This window comes from Castor canadensis, chromosome 10 (assembly GCF_047511655.1).
Source record: "Castor canadensis chromosome 10, mCasCan1.hap1v2, whole genome shotgun sequence".
Classification (NCBI taxonomy): Eukaryota; Metazoa; Chordata; class Mammalia; order Rodentia; family Castoridae; genus Castor; species Castor canadensis.
In genome coordinates this window covers 142,470,074-142,493,823 of record NC_133395.1, presented here as the reverse complement: position 1 = coordinate 142,493,823, position 23,750 = coordinate 142,470,074, and the positions used below count along the sequence as shown (strand labels likewise).

At 46.0% G+C, this 23,750-nt stretch overlaps 1 protein-coding gene across 4 annotated transcripts in view; it reads left to right on the top strand.

Annotated features, from left to right (window-relative positions):
- The first annotated feature begins 9,049 nt into the window (after nucleotides 1-9,049).
- Nucleotides 9,050-23,750, top strand: part of Vgll4 (vestigial like family member 4) — a 136,794-nt gene continuing 122,093 nt past the window's right edge. The window contains exon 1 of one of the 4 annotated variants that reach the window (XM_020177188.2): nucleotides 9,050-9,202. The gene's annotated coding sequence lies outside the window, so the exon portion shown is untranslated. Of the gene's footprint in view, nucleotides 9,203-10,062; nucleotides 10,165-10,255; nucleotides 10,280-22,613; nucleotides 22,813-23,750 lie in introns of those variants that run through there. The other 3 variants (XM_020177186.2, XM_074044435.1, XM_020177190.2) reach the window with 3 other exon arrangements.

Below are 23,750 nucleotides of genomic sequence, written 5' to 3'. Positions count from 1 at the left end.
TCTCTACCCTGTTTTATTCTCTTCCTAGCTTTTATCATTAAAAATGGCACCATTATTGGGCTCTAGCCAGTGGGGTGAGGGGTAAAATCAGTACTGGGTGGTGGTGAAGGCGAGGTTCCTGCTTGGTTCTCAGTTTTGAGAAAGAAGGAAGAAATTGAGGAGAAGGAAGGAAGGAAATGAACTTTTATTGAGTGCTTATTGTGTACTTGGCACTGTTAGATGCTTTCATGTGCATCTGTCTAGAAATTCTGCAGGTGTTTTGACCTTGGCTAGCTCTGTTATTCACCAGGTTTTGATCCTTTGGCTTTTTGTGAAATCTGAGCAGGATAGGACTTGACAGCCAGATCTGGCATCTATTTAAAATGATCTTTGTTTACATTTTAAAATACTTCCTTGAAGTTATCTTTTTTTTTTCCTTCTATTTTATAGTGCCAGGAATCAAACCGAATGCCTTGTGCACACTAGGTGAGCACTGTACCAATGAGCTACATCCTCAGCCTCTTAAAGACTATTATTATGGCTGGGTGCTGGTGGCTCAGGCCTATAATCCCATCTACTCAGGAGGCAGAGATCAGGAGGATTGAGGTTAGAAGCCAGCCTGGGCAAATAGTTCACGAGACCCTATCTAAAAAAAAAAAACCCATCAGAATAAAGGGCTGGTGGAGTGGCTCAAGGTGGAGGCCCCAAGTTCAAGCCCCAGTATGGCAAAAATAAAGATTATTATGGTTATTATTATTATTTTGCAGCGGTGGGGATCAAACCCAGGGCCTCATTCATGTTAGGCAAGCGCTCTGCCACTGAGCCAAATCCCGTGAGGTTAACTGGACTCATGTGACTTAGGTTATGTTTCCTGGCTAATGGCTTCTCTCCCCATTAGGGTACAGGCACTGTAACTGCAAGGACTTCTCCTCCTCCTCCTCGCCTCTTGCCTATGTGTAGCACCTGCTTGTAAGACCAAACGCAAAAGAGGAAGTTGGAGTCAAGAGACACAGGGCAATCCAGTTTGAAGAATTTCTCTGGATGATGTGTTGTTCTTCTACTGATCCACACTCTGAGGAAAACGCAGCCTCACTGTGGGTAAGCGCCCCAGTTCAAACTATCCTCTGTCTAACAGGCAGCTATTTCACTGTGGCCAAACTGACTGGTCTCCAATCCAGTTTCTGCAACATTCTTTTCTGTGGGGAAAGGCTCCTGTTATCTCCTGCAGCAGTCCAATGAAGCCTGTGTCTAGGAAAGACAGTCAGAAAGTATTGCCCGCTGAATTGTTCTAGTCTCTGAGGGAAAATTCCTTGTGTGAGAACAAAGCCGATCTTTGGATCAGTGTTAGACACCACTCAGACATCTGAGGTCTGAGTGATCATCTGGCCATAAATCTGGCCTTGCTTCAGGGGACTCATTCAGAGCTATGCTGTGCAAAGAGCCAGTACTCAGAAAAACACTCACCATTGACTTCCAGGCAGGTCTTAGATGTTCTGTTACGTCCCCAATCCTTGGGACAGTGCCCTGAAGCTCAGCTTTTCAGGTAATTCCAAAAGGGGCTGTAGACTCAGGTCACCACCACCCAAAATGGCCCCACTGGACTCTAGCCAGTGGGGTGAGAGGTAAAGTCAGTACTGGGTGGTGGTGAAGGTGAGGTTCCTGCTGGGTTCTCAGTTGTGGGACGGAAGGAAGGCAATGAATTTTTATTGAGTGCTTACTGCGTACTTGGCACTGTTAGATGTGCATCTGTCTAGAGATTCTGCAAGTGTTTTGACCTTGGGTGCTCTGTTATTCACCAGTTTCTGATCTTAAGGCTTTTTATGAAATCTGAGCAGGATAGGGCTTGGCAGCTGATCTGGGTTTGACTTCTGCTTCCACTAGAAGGCTAGCTTAGCAAGGGCAGTGTGTTCACTGCTGTTTGCCTAGTGTGCAGAACAGCACCTTGCACACAGTAGGGCCACCAGAACCAGACTGCCAGATTTAACTCTAGCAGCCTTCTATTGCCTTTTTTGGACAGGTTATTTAATGTCTCCATAGTTCAATTTCTTCATCTGGAAAATGGAGACACGTGTAGTGCCTGCCTCATAGAACTGCTGTTTGACTTAAATCAGATAGTTGACAGAAAACACTTACAGTCCGGGACATAGTAGGTACTCATTAAAACATTAGGCGTTATTAGTAGCTTAGATATTTTATTATCTTCTTATTCATTCCTCTTGCATTGAAATAAGATCACTTTGATTTTTTTTCACTAGTTACCTTGGTTCTCAGAACAGAACAAAATTTCCTGTTCCCACTGTATGAGGAAAGAGAGAAATAATAATTACTGTATTCACATATTTCAAAATTGCTAAAGAATGGTCTTTTTTTTTTTTTGTGCCATTCTGGGGACTGAATCCAAGGCTTCATACTTGCTAAGCAGGTGCCCTATCACCGAGCTGCACCCTCAGCCTGAGAACAGATTGTAAATATCCTTACCACCAAGAAATGTTAAGTATGTAAAGTGATGGACACAGACATCCGCCCCACTTCAGTCATTCTGCAATGTATGCACGTAGCATAATTTACCTTGCCCACCAGAAGTAGATGTAACTGTTACTTGTAAATTAAATTTTAATGTTTTCGCAGCAATAGGCAAATGTTCTAATACCATTTATATTCCCAATCTCCAAAGTTAAATAATAAAAAAAGAAAGAAAAGAAGACAAACCACAGGATGGGGGAATGTATTTGCAAATTACATACATGCATTCTGCATCCACAGACTCAGCCTCTGTTCTGAATGTGTACCTGATTTTTTTTTCTCTTGTCACAATTTCCTGGATAATATGGTAAGACAGCTATTTACATTGTGTTATGTATTATAAGTAGTCTAGAGGTGACTTATTTATTTTTAACTCTTTCATATTCTTTTTTTTTTTTTTTGCAATACTCAGGGCCTTCGCTTTGAGCCACTCCACCAGCCCCATTTTTGTGAAGGGTATTTTTGAGATAGGGTCTCTTGAACTGTTTGCCCAGCTGACTTTGAACCCAATCCTCCTGAACTCTGCTTCCCGAGTAGCTGGGATTACAGACGTGAGCCCCAGTGCCTGGCTCTTTCATACTGCTTAGTAGCACACATTAAATGTACAGTATGAAGAGTGTGGGGGTTTTGTTGTGATACTTCTTTCTCTCTTTTTTTTTTTTTGGTGGTGCTGGAGTTTGAACTCAGAGTGCTCTACCACTTAAGCCTCTCTGCCAGCCCTCATTGTGATATTCCCATCCATGAATATGATATGCTTTGGTCATACTCATCCCCCTAGAGACGATTTAAAGCACAGGGGAGATGTGCATGGGGTCTGTTTAAATTCTACACCATTTTATATGAGGGACTTGAGTATATGAGGATGAGTTACAGGGGTGGGCAGGGCAACCGTATCTGAAAACAGACTTGCATCCAGAATACAAAAATAACTATTATAACTTAATAATGAAATGAAAAATAATTCTTATAATTTAATAATGAAAAGACAGCTAAGTTTTAAAAATGGGGGGGAAGAGAGAGAGAAAAGGTATTGTCAGAAGGGATTTTTTGAGTCCTCCTTCACCAAAAATGGCATCTGGTTCACCAATTCCCTTTCCCTGCCCACAGCAGACACTACCAATCAACCCGACATTGACCTTCCTTACTGCTCACCAGACTCCTCGAGAGAATCAAGCTGGTGTTCAAAATGAAACCCGCTTAGCAAACCTGCTCTGGTCTAAGCTCCTCACAGACAGGGTTCCTTGGACCTAGACGTGTGAAATGACTTCCGTGGGCCCACTTTGTTACCTAGAGATCCCTTTTTTTGACTCCTTGGTGCTTTTTGTGGGACAAGTTGGAATGAAGAGGAGAACGGGGAGGATTCAATATGAGCAAAGAACACTTTATAAGCAGAGACACGAAGTAGAAAAACCATAGTTCGTAGCTAGTACATGGAGGAGAAATAAAGTCTGTGTCTGTCATGAGTCTGAGAGGGTGACTGTTGTGTTTCTGTTGTCCCCCTTGGAAGGATGACTTGGGAGAACACACTGAAACCGAAACTACAGTTGACCTGAAAGCAAGGCAGGGGTGAGAGGCAGTGACCCCATCCAGAGATCAGCCGCAAATCTGCTGTGCATAGCTTTTGATTCCCTGATGTAGAAGTCACAGGTGCCTATGAGATTGTGACAGTACTGCTGTAGTCACAGCAGTTAGGATCTAATATGTATCTGTTGACATTTCTCTTGACTGAGAATGGTGACCTGTGCTGTATGTGTGTGTATAGATTCTGATACTTTTTAACCTTTTATCAGAGATTTGTATGTATTTTGTGGTAATTGAAGGATCAATAGACCTATCTTCATATATTTTATACATCTTTGGCATACCTTTTTCTTAAATTTGTTTTGATATGTCTAGATTATGTGAATCTTTAGACAGTTTTTTCAAATGGTTGCAACCCTCTGGAGAAAAATCGGTGTATAAGTGGACCAAAGAGTTCAAACCTACCTTGTTCAAAGGTCAAATGTACTTATTGGATTACTGTGAGACTTAAATTAGATAACTGTAAGAAAGCACTTAGAAGCCAGGCACTGGTGGCTCACACCTGTAATCCTAGCTACTCATGAGGCAGAGATCAGGAGGATCGAGGTTTGAAGCCAGCCCCGGGCAAATAGTTCATGAGACCCTATCTCAAAAATACCCATCAAAAAAAGGGCTGGTGGAGTGGCTCAGGGTGCAGGCTCTGAGTTCAAGCCCCACTTCTGCAAAAAAAAAAAAAAAAAAGCAAGCACTTGGAGTGGTGTTGGGATATAGTAAGTGCTCGTTAAACACTAGACATTCTTTTAGATCATTTCTTATTAAGTACTCTTTCATTGAAATAAGGTCATTTTAAGTCTTCCACTGGTTTTCCATGTGGTGTGGGATATCTATATCTTTATCTATCTCTCTCTATATATATATATTTACAATACTCAGTAAAGGAAGAGACTTAAAGAAACTGTATGGAGCAAATGGTCTTCGTTCTTTCGCTTGGGGGGGGGGTGTTGCTTTGCTTTACCAACTGAGCCCTGTCCCGAGCTCTTTGTTTTTCAGATGGGGTCTCATACCAGCTTTGCCTGGCCAGTCTTCTACGAAATCCCCTACCTCCACCTCTGAGTGATGTGAACCATGAAGGTAAGAAAGGAGTCAGTTACAAAAGGCAGTGGCAAGACCAAAAAGGAACTGTGGGAGTTGCAGGTGGGCAGCAAAAGTCAGCTGAGTCTGAAAGAACCTGATGGAGAGGAGGCACAGAGGAATAGATGGAGCGCAACAACTTTTGGGCCTGTGGGTGAGCAGTGCAGCACTGCTCCACAAAGCAGTTCTATGTGCTTTCTTGTTCTTTTTGTTTTTGTAATGGTTTAAAATGAAAAATTTTAAACAGGAGCAGGATAACTACTTCCCATTCCTCCACCCCATCACACAGTTGTCACAATGAGCAACTGGTGGGAGTCTTGTTCCTTCTCTACCTACCCCCAGGCATCCACCTCCTGGTCTTTTTTTGGTGGTACTGGGGTTTGAACTCAGGGCCTCACACTTGCTAGGCAGCTAGGCAGTCTGCCTGCCCTTTTTTGTGTGTTAGGTATTTTTGAGACAGGGTCTCATTTGTTTTTTTTTTTTTGGCCCAGGGCTGGCTTTGAACCTTGATCCTTCTGATCTCTGCATTCTGAGTAGGTAGAATGCCTTTTGGTTGTTGTTATTTTTTTTTCTTAAATGAACTTCTACTGTGTTTATAAAATCCTTAGTTTGAAAAACATTCCATTGGAGGCCTATGTACGAGGCTTACATTTATTTAGTCATTGAAGCAGTATTTGTTTTTGTCTAATTTTTTTAGACATTTAAAAAATGTGATAAAATAGACATAAACATAGAACTTACCATTTTAGCCTTCTTCTTCTTCTTCTTCTTTTTTTTTTTTTTTTTTGAGATAGCATTTCACTATTCTGCCCAGGCTGCCCCCTCCTCAGTTTAAGCCACATTCCTCCCTCAGCCTCTCAAATAGCCTGGGACTACAGGTGTATGCCACCGCACCTGACTTCTAACTTCTTTTGTGTATGGTTTTATTGCAGGTTTATGTCTCCTAAATTATTTTTCATTTTCGTTTTAATGTTATAAATAGAGTATTATGCTGCATGTGATCTTTTGGATTCACTTTTGTCATTTAATATTGCTTACATTCATCCATGCTGTCACACATCGCTGTGAGTCATTTGTCAGGCTGACATCCAGTGTTCTGTGTCTTCTGGTTCTGTCCTCCTATACCTTTACAACAAACCTTTTCGTGGTAACTTTTGTGTGTTTTTTTCTTCATACAACTAAAATAGTTAGAGTAAAATAACCAGCTTTCATGCTGCCAGAGCTAAGCCACACTCCTGCTGATGTAAGGCAAGGAGTGAGATTAATTCTTGCAAAGGTCAAAGACTGGTCACTTCCATGAGAAAAGGCCCTCTGTCCCCATGATTTATCTGCAGAGTAAGGTTCTGTGCAAGCAGTGATGGAAATTAAAGAGGCAGCTTTAGAACCTCCACACTGACCCCAAATGGAAATCACTCAGCAGCAAACAAATGGCAATGCTGTCACAAAGATCAAATGAGATAATGGTAAGTGTGAACACTCTGTAAACCCTAGGCCATTTTCACAACTGTGCAGTTGTACTGTTTTGTTACTGTTATTCATTTGCATTATCCAGGCAACTTGTTTTCCTGTTTCTCCATGATTAAGGTGGATGTCTGTCTATCAAGTGCCCAGCAGACCTGGATTCAAGTCAGGATGTTCCCAGAATCCGTGAGGCTCCAGGGAAGAGGTGTCAAAAGAGGAGGAGACTACCTCTGGTCTTTGGGTACTGAGTTTGTGACATTGTTCCAAGAAAGAATTTTAGGGCACATTGAGGTAGAGACCAAGAAAATTTATTAGTAAAACAAAGCAGGGGAAGACAGGAAGGTAGTACACAGCTTAGATATGGGTGAAGGCACATCTGACAACACATGCAAAGAGTGCTCTAATATCAAGGACATTTGTGGGGACACAGTGGGTTTGGGGTTTGACCCTAATTTACCCTAGGATTAGTGCTCCCCTTTGTTTGGGACACCTGGTGTGTTTTGTCTTTTTTTTTGATGGTACTGGGGTTTGAATTCAGCACCTCACACTTGCTAGGGAGGCGCTGTACCACTTGTGCCACCCTACCAGCTCTTTTTTTGTGTTGGATATTTTTGAGATAGGGTTTCAAGAACTATTTGTCTCTGCTGGCCCTGCTTGAACCGAGGTCCTCCTGATCTTTGCCTCCTGAGAAGCTAGAACTACAGGTGTGAGCCACCAGCACCCAACTATGTTGTCATTCTTGCTTACACTGTCTCATCAATTGGGTCTAGAGATTTCTAAGGTTGGCCTGTTTACCACATTTTGGGACATAATGATAAGAGCACCACTTTAACTAAAGGGTGGGTCCCTGTAAGACGGGTATTTTTCTTTGTAAACATTTTGTTTACAATCATTTTCCCAGGAAATTTTTTTTAAAGACATCCTTTCTCGTCGTCAGAGCATGCAAATTGTTTGGGCAAGTCCCCCCACTTTTTTTTTCCTTTTTACTAAGTGCTGTAGCTTCTTGAGGGGATGTAAGACTTAAAGCAAAGAATATCGTGCCTGTGTCCTTTCAATCAAGCCATTCATTAATATGGTGTTTACCTCTGAACTCCTGGCTGCTGGGTTCCCAGACCTCAGTTTCCCTGATCTGTCCTGTCTCAAGGCGCAGAAGAGGGGGGAGATGAGAGGAGCCCTGAAGGGCTCAGCCTCTTCCTCAGCCTCTGCAATGGTGTTTCATGGGAGGGACTATTATCAAGCCGAGACTTGATAACTCGACCAAAATCCTGTAATGAATAGAGGTGGAGCTGGGGTTTGAATCCAGGTTTGTCTGAATCTAAAGTCCTTTTTCTATTTTGCACACTTCCTGTCCAAGCAGTCCTCATTCTTTCCTTAGTCCCTGTCTGAATTTGGCAGGATGAAAATCTCTGATTGTGATCTTCCTCAGAAGTTCTTTTCCTATTCTTGAAACTACTGAATTAATACAAAATCTAAGAAAAAAAAATAGCATTAGGAAGAATGGGAGCCTTCCCAGCATTAATCTGTGAATTTTAACAGAGGAGCCAGGAAATGCAGGGGTGGTTATGCTTGGGTTAACTTGTCACTTGGACTGTCACATTTCTTAGGGGCATTGGAGAAGACTGTCTCACAAGAGGCCACAAGAGCCGGGCAACCTGTTTTAGGTAGACAGTCTAATGTCACTGTAAAACGGAACTATTCAGCCCTGTCCTGCTTATCCCACAGGCTGAGATCCATTGAGATATGTGCTGTGACTTAATACGATCAGATAACAGATGGGAATACAGCTTGGAAACTGCAAAGCATTTTTCTTCCCAGCATTGAAGTAAGCTGGTATTTGTTTTTATTGTTACCATTTTGTCTCACCAGAGTCCTCTCCCAGGGCAAGCCCTTATGGTAGGAGCTCCTTCTGGAGACTGAGGCAAGGAACTGCCAGAAGGCAAGCAACGGGAATCCATGGAAAGCAACCAGAGGGAGTCCAGTCTCTATTTATTTTATGAAGTTAGCGGTTGGCTATGTTAAGCAAATGTTTTCTTAATTGTGACAGTATGAGAAAAACAATGGGGTAAGGGCTGTCAGGGACGGGGGGAGTGTCAGCCCCCCTTCTCCCCATCTCCAGAGAATGACAGGAAAAAATTAAAGACAGGCCTTTTCTTTTCGTGGTCACATGTCTGCGCTGCCGCTGTAACCAGAACCTGCGCCAATTAGAAGCGATCACCTCCTCCTCCCCGCCCTCCCGGTCCCATTTCAGAGCAGGCCGGGTCGTGGACTCTCGGAGTTTGCCAAACACAGTGAGCAGCGGTGTGCGGGCCGCGGAGTGGACTCGTCCCACCTCGCTTGTCGTCCGTCGCACGCGGTTTGGATTTCCCAGGACTTCGTCGTCGGGGCGTGGGGGTGGGGGAGGGGAGCCGTTGCCGGGCGCCCCGGGCTGCGGGGGTGTGGGTGCGCGCGCGTGCGGGGTGGCGGAGTGTAAAATGCTGTAATGGGAGGCCAGCCAGCCTCGCCGGAGTGTCCTCGACTGCAGCGGCCGTTCTGATCTCGGTGGCACCTGAGCGCACGCCTCTGAAGCCAGTGCGACCTGTACCTTCAGGTACGTGTGGCCGCCGGCCTGTCCTGCAGCGTGGCTAGGGCGTGGGTGGGTTAGGAGCGGGCGAGGCCAGGAGTGGCCCAGGGTGGAGCCCGGGAGGCAGGAGGCTGCTGTGCGCGCCACGGTCCGAGCCTGGGCGCGGGGAGGCCGCTGCGCGCTGCCTCGGGCTGCAGTGTGCGACGCGGGACGGCCGCGGGTGGCGCAGAGGGCAGCGTGGGTGCTGCAGGTCTGGCTCGGATGCCTGGCACTCTGGCTGGCCGAGTGGCGGGTGAGGGGGCAGCAGGTCCAGGGAATAAGGAGTACTGCGGGACGGCTAGGGACGGGAACCCACGGTGAGCGTGTGGGAACGCACCGGGCCCTCAGGAGCGGGCACCTGGGCACGCACCAAGTGTTCGTGTTTGTGCACTGAAGGTGCGGTGGTTTAGGGGAGTGGGGGCGCGTGAGATGTTGGGCGCACCGTGTGCTTTGTGCCCACGTGCCCTGCCCCGCAGGCGCCTCCTCCGAGGGTGCCACGCGGGGAGCCCTGAGTCCCAGCCCACGTTCTCGGTCCGAGCAGACGCCGGGCGGGGGGAGGGGAATGTAGCGCTCGCAGCCGCGCGAGGCCCCGCCTCCGCCTCCCGGCGCGCTCACCTGGGCTCGGCCCCCACCTGCTTGGCGGGAGGGGCGTGGCCGGGGCGTGGCCTCGCCGGCCCCTGGCGGAACCCGGGTGAGCGCGGGCGGCGTCTCATTCCAGGGATTCCTTGCGCTCTGGGCTGCCGCGGAGCCGGCCCGGAGCGCGCGACCCGCGATCTGCCTGTGCGTGTTCCTGAGAGCAGCCGGTGCGGGAGCGCGGGCGCGAGCGCGCATTGCGTCCGCGCGCCCCGGAGTGCGCCCCGAGCTGCCCGGCGGCCCCGCCTCCGCCCTCTCCACCCGCCCGCCGCGGGGCCCCGCCGGCTAGAGGCGGGCGAGCCCAGAGCCGCCCGGCGGTGAGTGCGGGAGAACCGGCCGGGCCTGCGGGGAACGTTAGGAGTGGGTTGATCGGAGCGGGACGGAGGACGCCCTCCTGGAAGGAGGCGGCGGCTTGGTGTCGCCGGGCAGCTTGTGAGGCTCGCGGCGGGGGCGGAAGCGCCTGGGTTCCGTGGGGAGAGGTCCGCTCCCGCAGGGGTCCCGAGTGCGGGGCGTCCTGGGAGCCCAGGCTCAGGGCGGACCGGCCGAGGCCCCGCGCCCTGCGTCCTCCGCTTGGTCCCGGCCGGCGGCAAGCGAGGCCGCGGTGTGGGTCAGGGAAGGGGCTGAGCACCGGCGGCGGGGACCCGGCCCTTTCCTCTTCGATACTTCCTGCCCCCTGCCCAAAACAGAGCTGCTCCTCTTCCTGCACTGGCTGCGGGCCTCGCCGACCAGCAAAGGTCTCCCCCACCCCCCCCCCCTTTTTTTTTTTTTTTTGTTTGGCTGGGAGGCTTTGATTCATCACAGAGACGCTCAAATGTCCTAGGATGACAGTACTTGCTGGGGCAATTAGCTTAGTCTTTATGTGCTTCGCTGGCATATGTTCGTCTGTTTAAGCTAGATGATTAAAAAAATCGGTTTCACTTTGATCATCGGTGCTCTATGTTTGCTAGTTGTATTTCCTTCTCTGGAGTTAATAAGAACCAGCAGCCTGGTGTGGGGGAGGAGGAGGCGGCTCTTGTAGTTTTTATCAGCACCCTCTATTTGAAAGCTACTATTTCTAGTTTGCAGAGTCTTTTATTATTTTGTAAATCCAAGGCCATATTGACTAAAAAAGCAGTCTTGGGTTTCTTTCCTCGGAACCAAGACAAGAAAACAATAAATGTCAGTTTGTGTATTATGAGTTGCAGGACAGTTTTGCCTACGAGTTTAGCATACCAAACTTCTAATTCTTTGCTTCGGTCTCAAGCCCGCAGCCTGGTCGCGTTCATTGTTTCCTGCTCACAGCTCTTGCGGAGCCTGCGCAGGACTGCCAGGGGCAGAGAGTGGGAAGTTTAAAGAGGCCTTCGGTGTGGGCAGCATTACGTCTGACCTGATAGTGTGATCTTGGGACAAGGTTTTTTTATCATCTCTGAGCCTCTCTGCTCTAAATTTAAACATGGATTTAGAAATACTGATCTCAGAAGTTTCTTTTACCCAAAACAGTTTTGTGAAATCTCTTCTTTTTCTTTGGTTCCTTCTGCATCCGGCTGAACAGTCATCCTCCCCGTGGTGGAAATGATGTAAATTTGTTGTTTAACTCTGGCAAAATTGTAATCCCAGGCCGATTTCCCCTGCCACTGTTTTTTTTTTTTTTTTTCACACTTCTGGGCAGCCTGCCTTCGCTTTTCATTTGGAAGGGAATGCAAACTCATTTTTATGTTGACCAAAAACACAATACAATTAAGAAGATAATTCTGCTATAAATAACCACGGCTCGCATTCCAAAACTCTGAATATTGTAGTAAAAACAGCTCTGGCTTATTACAAGTTCTGTGTTACTTACTAGGTTTTTTACCAGAAAAACTTGCTTGAACTTAAGCTTTGTTGTATTTTCCTGTATAAGAGGGTGGTGCTGTCTGTTCCAGTAGTAATTCCTGAAACATCACAGAGTGTTTGCAAGTATCTTGTGTTAGGTTATTTATAAAAGTCTTTGAAGAGTTGGAAGAGCTCTATAAACACAGCCCTTAATAACTCCCAACTGATTTAGAACTTTGACTTTACCTTAAGGTTTTTTTCAACACTTCTTATAGACATAATTATGAATGTAAAGCTTTTTACTTTTAACTGTTCTGTAATGGAAAATTCCTTTTAACTCCTTTTGGAGTCAGGGGTGTTACCTGCCTCGTGTGGTTGCCAAAACAAATCCACACAAGATCTTACTTTGTATCTCTTACAGGTATCTCCCTTCCATAGACTTGCTGTACAACTTTTAATTTTCTTTCATAAAATAAGTAGGGTAGTACTAGTAAGTTGTTTTTCACCTTTGAATAGTAATACAATACTAAGTTCAGGAGGTAAAAGTCAAACACACTGGAAAATGTAAGGAGTATTCATGCCACCAGGTGATTTTAACCTAACAAGCTAGATGGTCTGTTGCAGATGGAGAGCCCGGTGGAAGGTGAGGCTCATTTGTGATTCTTTGAGGGAGCCTGCCTACCTAGAGTTAATGAATTCTACCTGTGGGAGTTTAACAGTGGAGAACAGTGAATTAAGACAAATACTTCTGGTCAGCCTACAGCCATTTCTATACAGATTAAAAACACACAGCCACAGCACAGAAAACTGAGGGACTGGGTTGCTAGATCTGGATGGTATAAACTGCAGGACTACAGGAGGCGTTGAAACTAGGAAAAACCCAGAGCAACAAACTTCCGATCTGAAATACAGTATAATAGCTTTTTTTTGGGCAAAGGAGGAAGACCTTCTAGAACGCACTTTGTGTCTCTTATGTCTTAGGTCTGGTAACCAGATACAGGTTGACCCTCATTGCTAATATTTACAAATTTGCCTATTGGATAAAACCTATTCATCACCCCCTCCCCCAAACAATACGTGCACTGCTCTGGTGGAATTTGTGAATGAGTGCAGGGGGGGGACATGTGAGTATCATAATCTGCCCAGCTGAGTGGAACAAGGAGGTGCTCTGCTTTCTTGTTCCAGCTTGCATACTCTGTGTGTGTGTGTGTATTTTGGTTTGAACTCAGAGCTTCCTACTTGCAGAGCAGGTACTAGGAAAGCAGGTGTCTACCTACTGCTTGAGCCACACCTCGTCTGTTTTGCTCTGGTTATTTTGGAGATGGGGGTCTCTGAAACTACTTGCCCAGGTGGCCTCGAGCTGCCATCCTCCCATTCTCAGCGTCCCAAGTAGCTAGGATTACAGGTGTGAGCCGCTGGGCTGGTGCCTGGCTGTTTTGGTGATTTTGTTGCTTAAAATGGCCTCCAGGTATGGCGTTGAAGTTCTGCCTCGTGTTCCTTAGCTGCGAGGGCAGATGTGCTCCTCAAAGTGCCCTATGTGTGTTAGGTGGGGTTGGTTCGTGTGTGAGTTACAGGGTTCTTGGCCCTGTGCAGCATTAATAAACCAACAGCATATACTCAGTAAGGTGTCTTTAAGCAGAGACACATAAAACAAGCCTGTGTATTAATCACTGGGCAAAAATGTGACCAAAGGCCTAAGGAACTTAATTCACTATTCGTTTATAGAACATAATTACAGTGAGCAAGGAGAATTGACCATAGTTACTAACTGCAGTAACTGAAGTGTGACCTAATGATACAGTGTGTCCTGAGTTAGAAGACTGTATCTGGGCTTGAACAGGTAGAGATTTGAGTCTGGAACCATGGAGAGGTAGACCTGGGCCTCCATGGTTTTTTTTTTTTTTTTTTTTTGCAGCTTGAACTGTGATGTAAATTCACAGTGCTTAGTCTTGAGTGGTGCCTCGGCGCTTGGGAATAGGAAATTCTAAGTGTCCAAGTAAATAAATGTAGAGCAAGCTCCAAACGCCAAGAGAATTTTACTTTGCATGTAGTGCTCTGTTAGGATTGAGGGCTTGAACATGAAAATAGGTTTATAGCAAGCTAAATATTAGGCAGAAAACACCCTTTGTTTTTATTTGGGCTGACCACAATGCTGAAAACTAATGGAATGGGTAGACTCCTCAAAAAGTCCAGCCTTGAGCTATGTCTAATAGCTGTGTCAGTGTGGGCCACCACACAGTGACTTTCCATGGAGCTCCTTAGGGAGATGGGTGAATTTCAGCCTGCAGTAAGAATTCATGTCAGCTTCAGGAAGCTTTGTACAAGGGTGGAGAAAGGTCCTGTGAGTTTGACTTTGCAACTTTAAGCCTGTGTAGACTGCTCTTAGCTAGTGCGTGGTCCACTTTCATAGTCTGTGCGTTTACATGCCCAGTTGACACTGACAGCAAATCCTATTGTAGTCACTGAGGAGTTCACACATTTCGTGGTGGCAGTGTTGCTAGTTCCTGATGCCAGGGTCACGGTGGTGGCTAAATCCCACAGGGCTTTCTTTCTACAGGGCTAAGATGGCCTGCAGTCTCGGGTCACTGGAGCATCAGAGCCCCTGCAGTGGTTGAGTTGGGCATTTGTTCAGGGTCCCATCCAGACTGGTAGCCCTTTATTGATTGGTCTTGCTCTTTGCTTAGATGGAAAGGGGAGACCGGCTGCAGGCAGAGCTGAGCTGATGGCAGATGCCTGAGGTCACCTCCTCCTGACATCCAGTGTGCCCTACTTTGAGAGATGAGAGAGCAGTGGCTTCCTGACCTTAGACCTGCCTGCAGAGGTTCCACGGGAGGGGCGGTAAACCCTGTGGGAAATGGACATCCTGAACCGATAAACAACTTCTTTCATTTTGCGGGGTGACAGGAGGACCATTGTCAACAGAACTGGCTCTTGCTCTGGGGCTTATGCTGGAGGTTGGCGAGCACCCAAGAGAAGTCCGATGAGAGATTTTAGGCATTCTTGTGTTTGTTAAATTCTCTGGAAATAAACACAGAATGGGTAGGGATATTGTTCATAGTTCAGACACTTAGCCTTCTAATGAATTTCCAGGAATGATTGTGTGTAGAAATAAAAGTTGCATGTAAATGGAAGCTGGTCAAGTCCTTCTGGAATTGTGCCTGGTTCTTCAAATGATGGTCCGCTTTCCCTGCTTGGCAGGGCCACCTGTGGACGCTTTGTTTAGTAGTGTGCCTTTGGAAGGGTATTTTTAATAGGCTGGCTTCTCTTTAGAAAGAGAGCATGCAAGTGAACCTTGTGGGAAGGACACACAGCGGAGTGCAAGTTTCAATCATTACCCACTGACCGCCACAGCTGGCCACTGGAGCTTAGCTACAGGGTGTCGTGAGCATGACCTGCCTCACACCGAACCTGTTCCTGGAGCCTGCAGTCCCCAGGCTTTGCTTGATTCGCTGTTACTGCTGCCCCAGGAATCCTGAAGGCTCTGGAGCTTCTTGCCAGAATGGCCGTTCATTGTGGTCTCCGCATCAGCTGCTTAGTGACGTCTGCTCTTGCCTGCCTTGGTTACTAAGCTCACTCCATGCCTTCTATTAAGAAAGTCAAGTATGGCTTGGCTTTTGTGCCCTGGAGAGGAGAGGACAGGAGAGGGTTCGTTTCCTTTTGTCCGCTGTAGATCCTGTCATGTTATTATTGCCCCATGTCTTCCCTAGGGGTAGGGGACAAAGCATAAGGCTAGATGTCTCATTTGCTGATGAGGCTTTGCTTTGTTTTCTTAGGTAATTTAAATTTCATAATTGTTTGTCTCCCAGACCTCTCGGTGCTGATCAACTTAAGAATAGTAAAAACAGGGGGAGGGCAAGATGGGGAAGGTTGATCTGGGGCTAGGTAGGGCAAGAACTTGTGTTGTGCTGTGCACAGTCGGGTGACGAGAGAGAACATCTGCATATCTGGAAAAGCTAGAAAAAGGATTTAGAATGCCGGTATCATAACGGGTGAAAAGTGTGTGAGGAGATAGATCGTTTACCCTGATTTAAATACTACAGAGTGAGTGTACATCCATCAGCATATTAAGTGAGCCTGGCAGTAGGTCATGTCTATAATTCTAGCTACTTGGGTTGCAGAGATCAGGAGGATTGGAGTTTGAGGCCAGCCCAGGCAAAAAGTTAAAACACACACACACACACACACACACACACACACACACACACACACACACACACACACACACACACACACACACACACACACACCAGCCCAGGCAAAAAGTTAAAACACACACACACACCAGCCCAGGCAAAAAGTTAAAACCCCCCCCCCGCCCAGGGGTGGTACAGTGGCTTAAGTGGTAGAGAATAGAGAACCTGCCTAGCAAGCATGAGGTCTGGAGTACAAACCCCAGTACTGCCAAAAAAAAACCAACCAACCAAACAAAAAACCCAAAAGAAAACAAAAAAAATTAAGTGATACCCTATAAATGTGTACAATTTTTATGTGTTTGTATGTCAGTTCAAATACATTTAAATAAAATAAAACTTACTGAAAAAGAATAGTACAAATAGCTTTGGGTAGGGAGTCAGGAGACTTGGGTTTAGCTTTTGCCTCTTTAGGAAGTCACTTACGTCTTTATTTTTCATTGTAGAGTAATGGTCATATTTGGCCATTTGGTGTGACTCACGGTTTGTGCGGATGCAGTGAGGTCATTCGTGTGTGTTTTGAAGGAGTGTATGCTATGCACGTGTATTATAATGTTACAGGTGGAGTGACAGAATCTGTGTCTTTCTTTAGTTTACAAGGCATTTCAATCACATGTCATTTAATCTACATGACAAGCTGGTGGCCACATGAAGTTAGGCAGTGTTCTTACCGTTTTTTTCTCATTTTGATTTATTATACATTAATAATAGGGAATTTCATTGTGATTGTTCTGTACATGCGTACAGCGTCCCTACCATTTTCTGTAAGTAAGGGGTGTAGGTCCTGGAGAGGTTAAATGGCCCTTGCTTTCAGTGTTGGACATATATAGTCAAGCCTAGAGTAGAACGGGCTTTCTGTGATTCATTATTGATTAGATAAGTATATCCAGTAATGCTCCGACATAAATCTTTCTGACGCTGCTGTCCTGGCTCTGTTGATTTAACAGATGGGAAAAGGGAGAAGGGAAAAGGGTGACACAGATGACACTGATTTTAGCAAGTGAACAGAAAGAAGGTGTTGCAGGAAGTCGTGGGATGTCATTTGGACATACTCTAAGGAAGAAGGGCTACAACCACAGTAGAGTTCATAGCGGGTGTACGCTGCTCCTGGGGATGGAGTTTGCCTTTCATTTTCTGTAAGGGCTCAATACAGTGTGCAATAGAAATAGTTTATATAATTTTTTTTTTTTTTTTGGCAGTACTAGGGTTGAAATCAGGACCTTGCTCTTGCTAGGCAGGCCTTCTACCACTTGAGCCACCTGCCAGCCCTTTTTGCATTGGTTACTTTTGAGATAGGGTCTCCACCCTCCAATTCGGGCTTTCTACTTAGCTAGGATGATAGGGGTGCCCAGCCATTGGTTAAGATGGGCTCTTGGGAGCTTCTTTTTTTTTGTAGGGACTGGTCTTGAAACACAGTCTTCCTCATCTCTGCCTCCCAAGTAGCTGGGATTATAGGTGTGAGCCACTGCACCTGGCTGAGGCCTCTAAGTTTCTTTCTTTCTTTTTTTTTTTTGTTTTGCAGTACTGGGGCTTGAACTCAGGGCCTACTCTGGGCCACTCCATTAGTCCTTTTTTGTGATTTTTTTTTTTTTGAGCTGGGATCTTATGAACTGTTTGCCTGGGCTGTCTTTGAACCACTATCCTTCAGATCTCTGCTTCCTGAGTGCCTCTAAATTCTTGGCAGTACTGGGGTTTGAACTCAGGGCCTCACACTAGCTAGGCAGGTATTCTATCATATCAGCTGCTCCACTAACCCTTTTTTTTTTTTCTTTGGATGTTGGGTATTTTCAAGATAGGATTGCATGAACTATTTGCTGGAGCTGGCCTCAAACCTTGATCCTCCTGAGTTTAGCTTCCCAAGTAGCTAGGATTATAGGGATGAGCCACTGGTACCTGATAAGGCCTCTAAATTCTTGCTGGCCTAAAAGGACATCTGCACTGTTCCATGGGACTATATTTTTGGCATGGGTTATTCTTATGTACTATTAGCGGAGGCCAAGTGGGTGAATGGTCCTGATGGGAACTAGAGTGTGGACTGAAACAGCCTACAAGAATCAAGGATGCTGGCATCTGGAAATTAGGCCATCAGTTGTCCCTTACTGGTGATGTCTTCCCGTTTCTGCTCTTTGGCCAAGTGACAATGTGACAGGAACGTCAGGCAGTTTGAGTGTGATTTCTCTCACCTCCCTGGGCTCCACGCTCTGTCTTACTCTTCCCTCAATTACACTTGGAAGTCTCCTTGGAAAGCTCGACTCAGAATTCCATTCCTTTGCTTGAAAAAAATAGAATCTGATGTACCCCATAATTCTGTTCCCAAGATAGGCGCTCTTGTCCCCTTGTTGACTGAAAAGGGTCAGTTCTTTGCGGAAGGCCGAAATAATGACTTTCAAGTTTGTAGCTGAACTTGGTGTTAGCACTGAACATCCCTAAATGTTGGTAGCTTTAGAATTGATACCTGTTCTGCTCTAATTCTCAGCAGTAAGCTATTGGGAAGGACATATTATTTGGAGATAAGATAGCCTCAGGAAAGCAGTGTGGGCTGGGGGAGAAAAGGATGACCATTGCCTGAAAAAGAAAGCAACAGCTGGGCATCGGTGGCTCACGCCTGTAATCCTAGCAACTCAGGAGGCAAAGATCGGGTGGATTGAGGTTCGGAGCCAGCCTGGGCAAATAGTTCACGAGACCCTGTCTCGAAAAACTCTTCATAAAAATAAGGCTGGTGGAGTGGCTCAAGGTATAGAGCCTGAGTTTAAACCCCAGTACCGCCAAAACAAACAAACAAACCAACAACAAAATGTATGTGTATTCCTGTTGGTGATGAGTTGTGTGCATGAAAGAGGTGAGTGGAGAGATGGGGCTGGAACCCCCTTCTAGCTTCCTCCCACTTCATCGTCCCTCACTGTAAAGCTGCCGCTGTGTTCCAGGAGTCAGCATGTCCATACTAATTTTGATCATCACTGAATTATAAAGTAAAAACCACCATCGACAGAAGGGGACACTGTCGGGCTATTCTTTGACCGCCTTTGCAGTTGCTGCATAATCTTTTGGGAAAGACCATGGCTAATTTGGGGTCCATAAAGGGTTTGTGACATCCAGGCAGGTTGGTCACTCCCTCCAAATTAATTTCTTACTTTGCTTATTTGTTTTGGTGCTAGGAATGGAACCCAGGGTTTCCTGTAAGCCCTCGATCACTAAAGCTACACCTCCCGGCACACCACCAGTATCTTTTTTCAATACATGGATCCTCATTTGCAGTTTATTTAATGTATTTGCACATGTGCGTTTCTTTTCTTTTGAGACACAGTCTTGCTCCATAGTCCAGGCTGGCCTGGAATTCCAGATCCTCCTGCCTCAGCCTCCCTGAGTGCTGGGATTACAGGTGTGTGTTGCCATGCCTGGCCAAATTTTTTTTTTTTGGTGGTACTACGTGGAGATTGAACTCAGGGCCTTGCACTTGCTAGGTAGTTGCTCTTTCCTCTTGAGCCACTCCTCCATACCTTTTTTTTTTTAATGCAATACTTGAGGCTGTATCTCAGGGCCTACACTTTGAGCCACTCCACCAGCCCTTTTTGTGATGGGTTTTTTCAAGATAGGGTCTCTCAAACTATTTGCCTGGGATTGGCTTCGAACTGCGATCCTCCTGATCTCTGCCTCCTGAGTAGCTAGGGTTATAGGTGGCTCCAAGTAATTATTTCAATACCTAGAAAGTGTGTTCTCTTCTCAAGAGCACCCTACGGGGATGTCCCCATTCTGTAGCTCTGGAAACAGGTGCACAGAGGTAAAGTCATTTCCCGGGGTCGTGCAGTTACGATGTGGCTGAGCTCCATGTCAGACTCAAACTGATGGCTGCTCCAGGGCAGATAAAATAGATAGCCCTCTTAAATATACAGCCCCAGGGCTGATTTGCCTGTCAGTGGAGTGGGCACCTCCATCAGACATTGAAGCCACTCTCTATTAGCAGCTTGTTCTATTGAGTGTGTTGGGCTATGGATATTGTACAACATGGGAAATTCAGAAGACTTTTTTTTTTTTTTTATTGTTATCTTCTACCGCTGTTTGCTTAGTTCTTTTGTGGCTAGATAATGTGTGGTCTCTGACCCTTATCTGCCATCTGTTCTATTGTTCCCACTGCTTTTGTCCTTATCTTACACCTGGTTCCTACAGAAGCCTCCAGTAACTCCTCACTTTACCCTTTGGGATAAACCCTCCCATGCAGAACTTCTAAACTGAATTACCATGGTGTCACCTCTGGCTTAGGGTCAGATGAGGTTAAGTGTACACCTGTTTGGCTAGCCTGCAGCTCTTTTCCTAAGTCCACTCATATCTGCTCACCCTAACTTGGCTCTTACTGCTTGCTAACGTGGATTGCCAATTCCAGCCATGCTGGGCTCAGGCTTGTTCTCCCAGGTGCCTTCTCTTATATGGTTGACCCACCTTGACTTTCCTGGGGTTAAGACAAGGTCCTTACTACCAGGAAATGTCCAAACTGTGATCCAGGATGTATAGGAGTTCAAAGAGGACGCTGCCTGGGGGAGGCGAGGCTGTAGAGGAAAGCTTTGGTTATATGTTTTGTTTTTGAGATAGGGTCTAGCCCAGGCTGGCCTTGAACATATGATCCTTCTGCCTCAATCTCTTGAGTGCTGGGATTATGTGGGCCAGTGTGCTTGATGGAAGGAAATCTTTGAAGTGGCTCTTTGGAACACGACAAACAAAAAAATGAGTGTTCATAGGTTGTCATTTTCAGTGACGTTGCACTTTCTTTTACGACAAAATATACATGTTAGGTTTTTTTTTTCTTGGTGCTGGAGTTTAAACTCAGGGCCTACACCTTGAGCCATTCCACCAGCCTTTTTTTGTGAAGGAATTTTTTTTGAGATAGTGTCTCTTGAATTATTTGCCTAGGCTGGCTTTGAACCACGATCCTTCTGATCTCTGCCTCCTGAGTAGCTAGGATTACAGGCTTGAGCCACTTGTGCCTGGCTATTTTAGTTTTAATTTATCTTCTCTCTCTCTTCCTCTTCTTTTTTTGTTGTGGTACTGGGGCTTGAACTCAGGGCCTACACCTTGAGCCACTCCACCAGCCCTTTTTTGTGATGGGTTTTTTGAGATAGGGTCTCATGAACTATTTGCCCAGGCTGGCTTCGAACCTCTATCCTCCTGATCTCTGCCTCCTGAGTAGCTGGGATTACATCGTAAGTCACTGGTGCCCACTTTGAACTAAGTTGCTTGGATAGACAGTTTAGACTCCATAGTATCATAATAACTTTAAGTAATAATCTCCTACACTAAAATTCTAGGCCTGCTTTGTGTCATTTTTGCATTTATGCTTTGGTATTTTGCTCCTGCGCATAATTTGCTTAACTAAAGGCATATATTCATATAGCTATTTGGTTTTAGAATTTTGAAAGCATTTTCCTTCAGTTTAATAGGGAAATTAGTTTAAGGAATTGTGAGCTAAATACTTTATCGAATTTGTATCTGATTCCTTACTGAAAGTTACAAGACTTTTAATTTTAGACTCCTTGCCTGAGTAGGAAATGGGTTTGGGCGAGAAGAACACTACCCAGTTGTTGTGAGCTGAGCAAACCTTTCCTGAGAGTTGGTTCCAAACCTGTCTTTTCTCCACTTTTTAATTTTTGGATGGGGCTGGGGTTTGAACTTGCAAAGCAGGCACTCTACCGTTTGAGCCACACCTCCCGTCCCATTTTGCTCTGGTTATTTTGGAAATGGGACCTCAGGAACTGTTTTCCTAGGCTGGCTTTGGGTCTCAGTCCTGATCTTAGCCTCCTAAGTGTCTAGGATCCCCTGCCTCCACCTCCCAGATGCTGGGATTATTGGTGTGCACCACCACCTCCGGCTTCTCCCGTCCCTCTGGCCTTGCTCATCCTCCCTTCCGTCTGAGAAAGGGGATCTTCCTTTGTTTTGGGATGTCTTGCTCTCCCTGGCACTCATTCTTCTTCCACTCTATCAGGTCTATTTCTGCACTGTTCTTTTGTGCCTTCTGCTCCCTGCACACTCCCTCATTGCTTCCTGCATACCTACTTTTATAGCAGTGTCTTTCCAGCCGCCCACCTGTCTTTAGCTTCTGAGCTCTGCTCCATTGTGTGTGGTGCTACTGGCACCATTTGCCTAGACCACACAGAAGACAAGCAAGTTATTTCTCTGCCTGGGGATTTCAGTGGCTCCTAAATGTACATAAAGTCAAGTGCAACTTGCATTGGCACCTTGCATTGGAAATTTCTGTCACCTCCTATGCTCATTTTGCGCTGCTCTCCTAGCTGACTTGGAAAGTTTGTTGTGGAGCAAATTGAGCCTTGGGTCTTCTTCCCTTTTAGCTGCAGGTTAGGTATTCCTTTTCTGGAATGAAGTCACATGTCAAGATGGTTGACTGGTGTTTCTTTGGAGGCCTGAAGTATGAATGTGGTAAAGAGGAGCCAGGCTGCTATATGCTATGACTTCTGTTACGCTTGCGTAGGTGGCCAGTGAACATTGCTGAATGCTGAATGTGGAGTCTTCAGAGGGTGCAGTGAGGACCACATTCTCAGTTGTCAAGTGAATGGGATGTGGGTATGTGTTTAAATAATCCAGAAAAGAGAAAAAAAGTCATGTGGTTTTCTCCCCCTGCCCTTTTTTTTTTTTTTTTTTTTGTTATAGGAGTTTGGGCTCTGGGCCTTGGCCTTGCTAGGCAGTGCTCTACCACTTGAGCCAAGCTGCCATCCAGCAGTGTGATCTTCTCTACTACCTTTCTTGCAGTTTTTGCCTTTTTTTTTTTTTTCTTTTTTGCAGTACTGGGGCTTGAACTCAGGGCCTACACCTCGAGCCACTCTGCCAGGCCATTTTTGTGATGGGTTCTTTCAAGATAGGGTCTCGCTAACTACTTTACCTGGGCTGGCTTTGAACCACGATCCTCCTGATTTCTGCCTCCTGAGTAGCTAGGATTACAGGCGTGAGCCACCAGCACCTGGCCAGTTTTTGCTTTTATAGGTATGTTGTAGTCTAAGGAAATAGTTAAAAATGCAACCCTATTAAGAAAGTGTGGCACTGTGGACTGGGGGAGTGTAGCTCAGTGGTAAAGTTCTTGACTGGTTTGCAAGGCTGGTTCAGTCATCAGCACTGAAAAAACACATAAACCCCAAAAAACCCCAAACACGGTGTTGTGTAAAGCAGTGATAGGTGTTGGTGGTAGTATGGTTTGCTATTTAAAATGTAGCATTTAGAGGTGAAGATTCCTGTTGGCCTTAAAAATGCCTTTTAGTTTACCGGTGGGGTCTGCCCCAGCTTTTTCTGAGCACACTGGGGCCTGCAGCCGCACCTGCCTCGTTTTGCCCAGGCCCTCTACTGCTCATGAGCTCGGGGTGACTTCTCAGCTAGGGAGTCCAAACGAAGTCCTTCTCTGAAAGCTAATAAACCCACAACTGCCACTGCCACCGCCACCGCCACCACCACCACAAAAATCTCCCACTGGTGCAAATGCTGCGGTCACAGAGAGCCTTTGTTTCAAAACTGAGTTTTATGGGGTATGTCTGCAGAGGCATGTTCTGCACGCACACAAGTGTTTATAAGCACAGTAACACAGGCGTGGATGTTCACAGCATCTCTCGCCTCCTTGTAGTTCTCACAGGAGGATTGGCTCGGTTTAGCTTAGTAGACAGAATGGAATTTCACCCTGTCTCCTCCTGGACCAAGGCTGTTCAGTGCTTCACATGGGAAGAATTCCATCCTTGAGGCATGATTTGCTTCGATGGAGGAATGGGCCTGTTGTACTAATTTCTCTCCCTCCCTTCCTCCCTCCTTCCTTCCCTCCCTCTCTTTCTTTTTCTCTCCCTCCCTGTATTAGAGCTTGAACCCAGGGCTTTGTACATGTGCTGGTACACCCTGGTACTCTGTTAACTGCGAGAATTCTCAAAAAAAAAAAAAAAAGT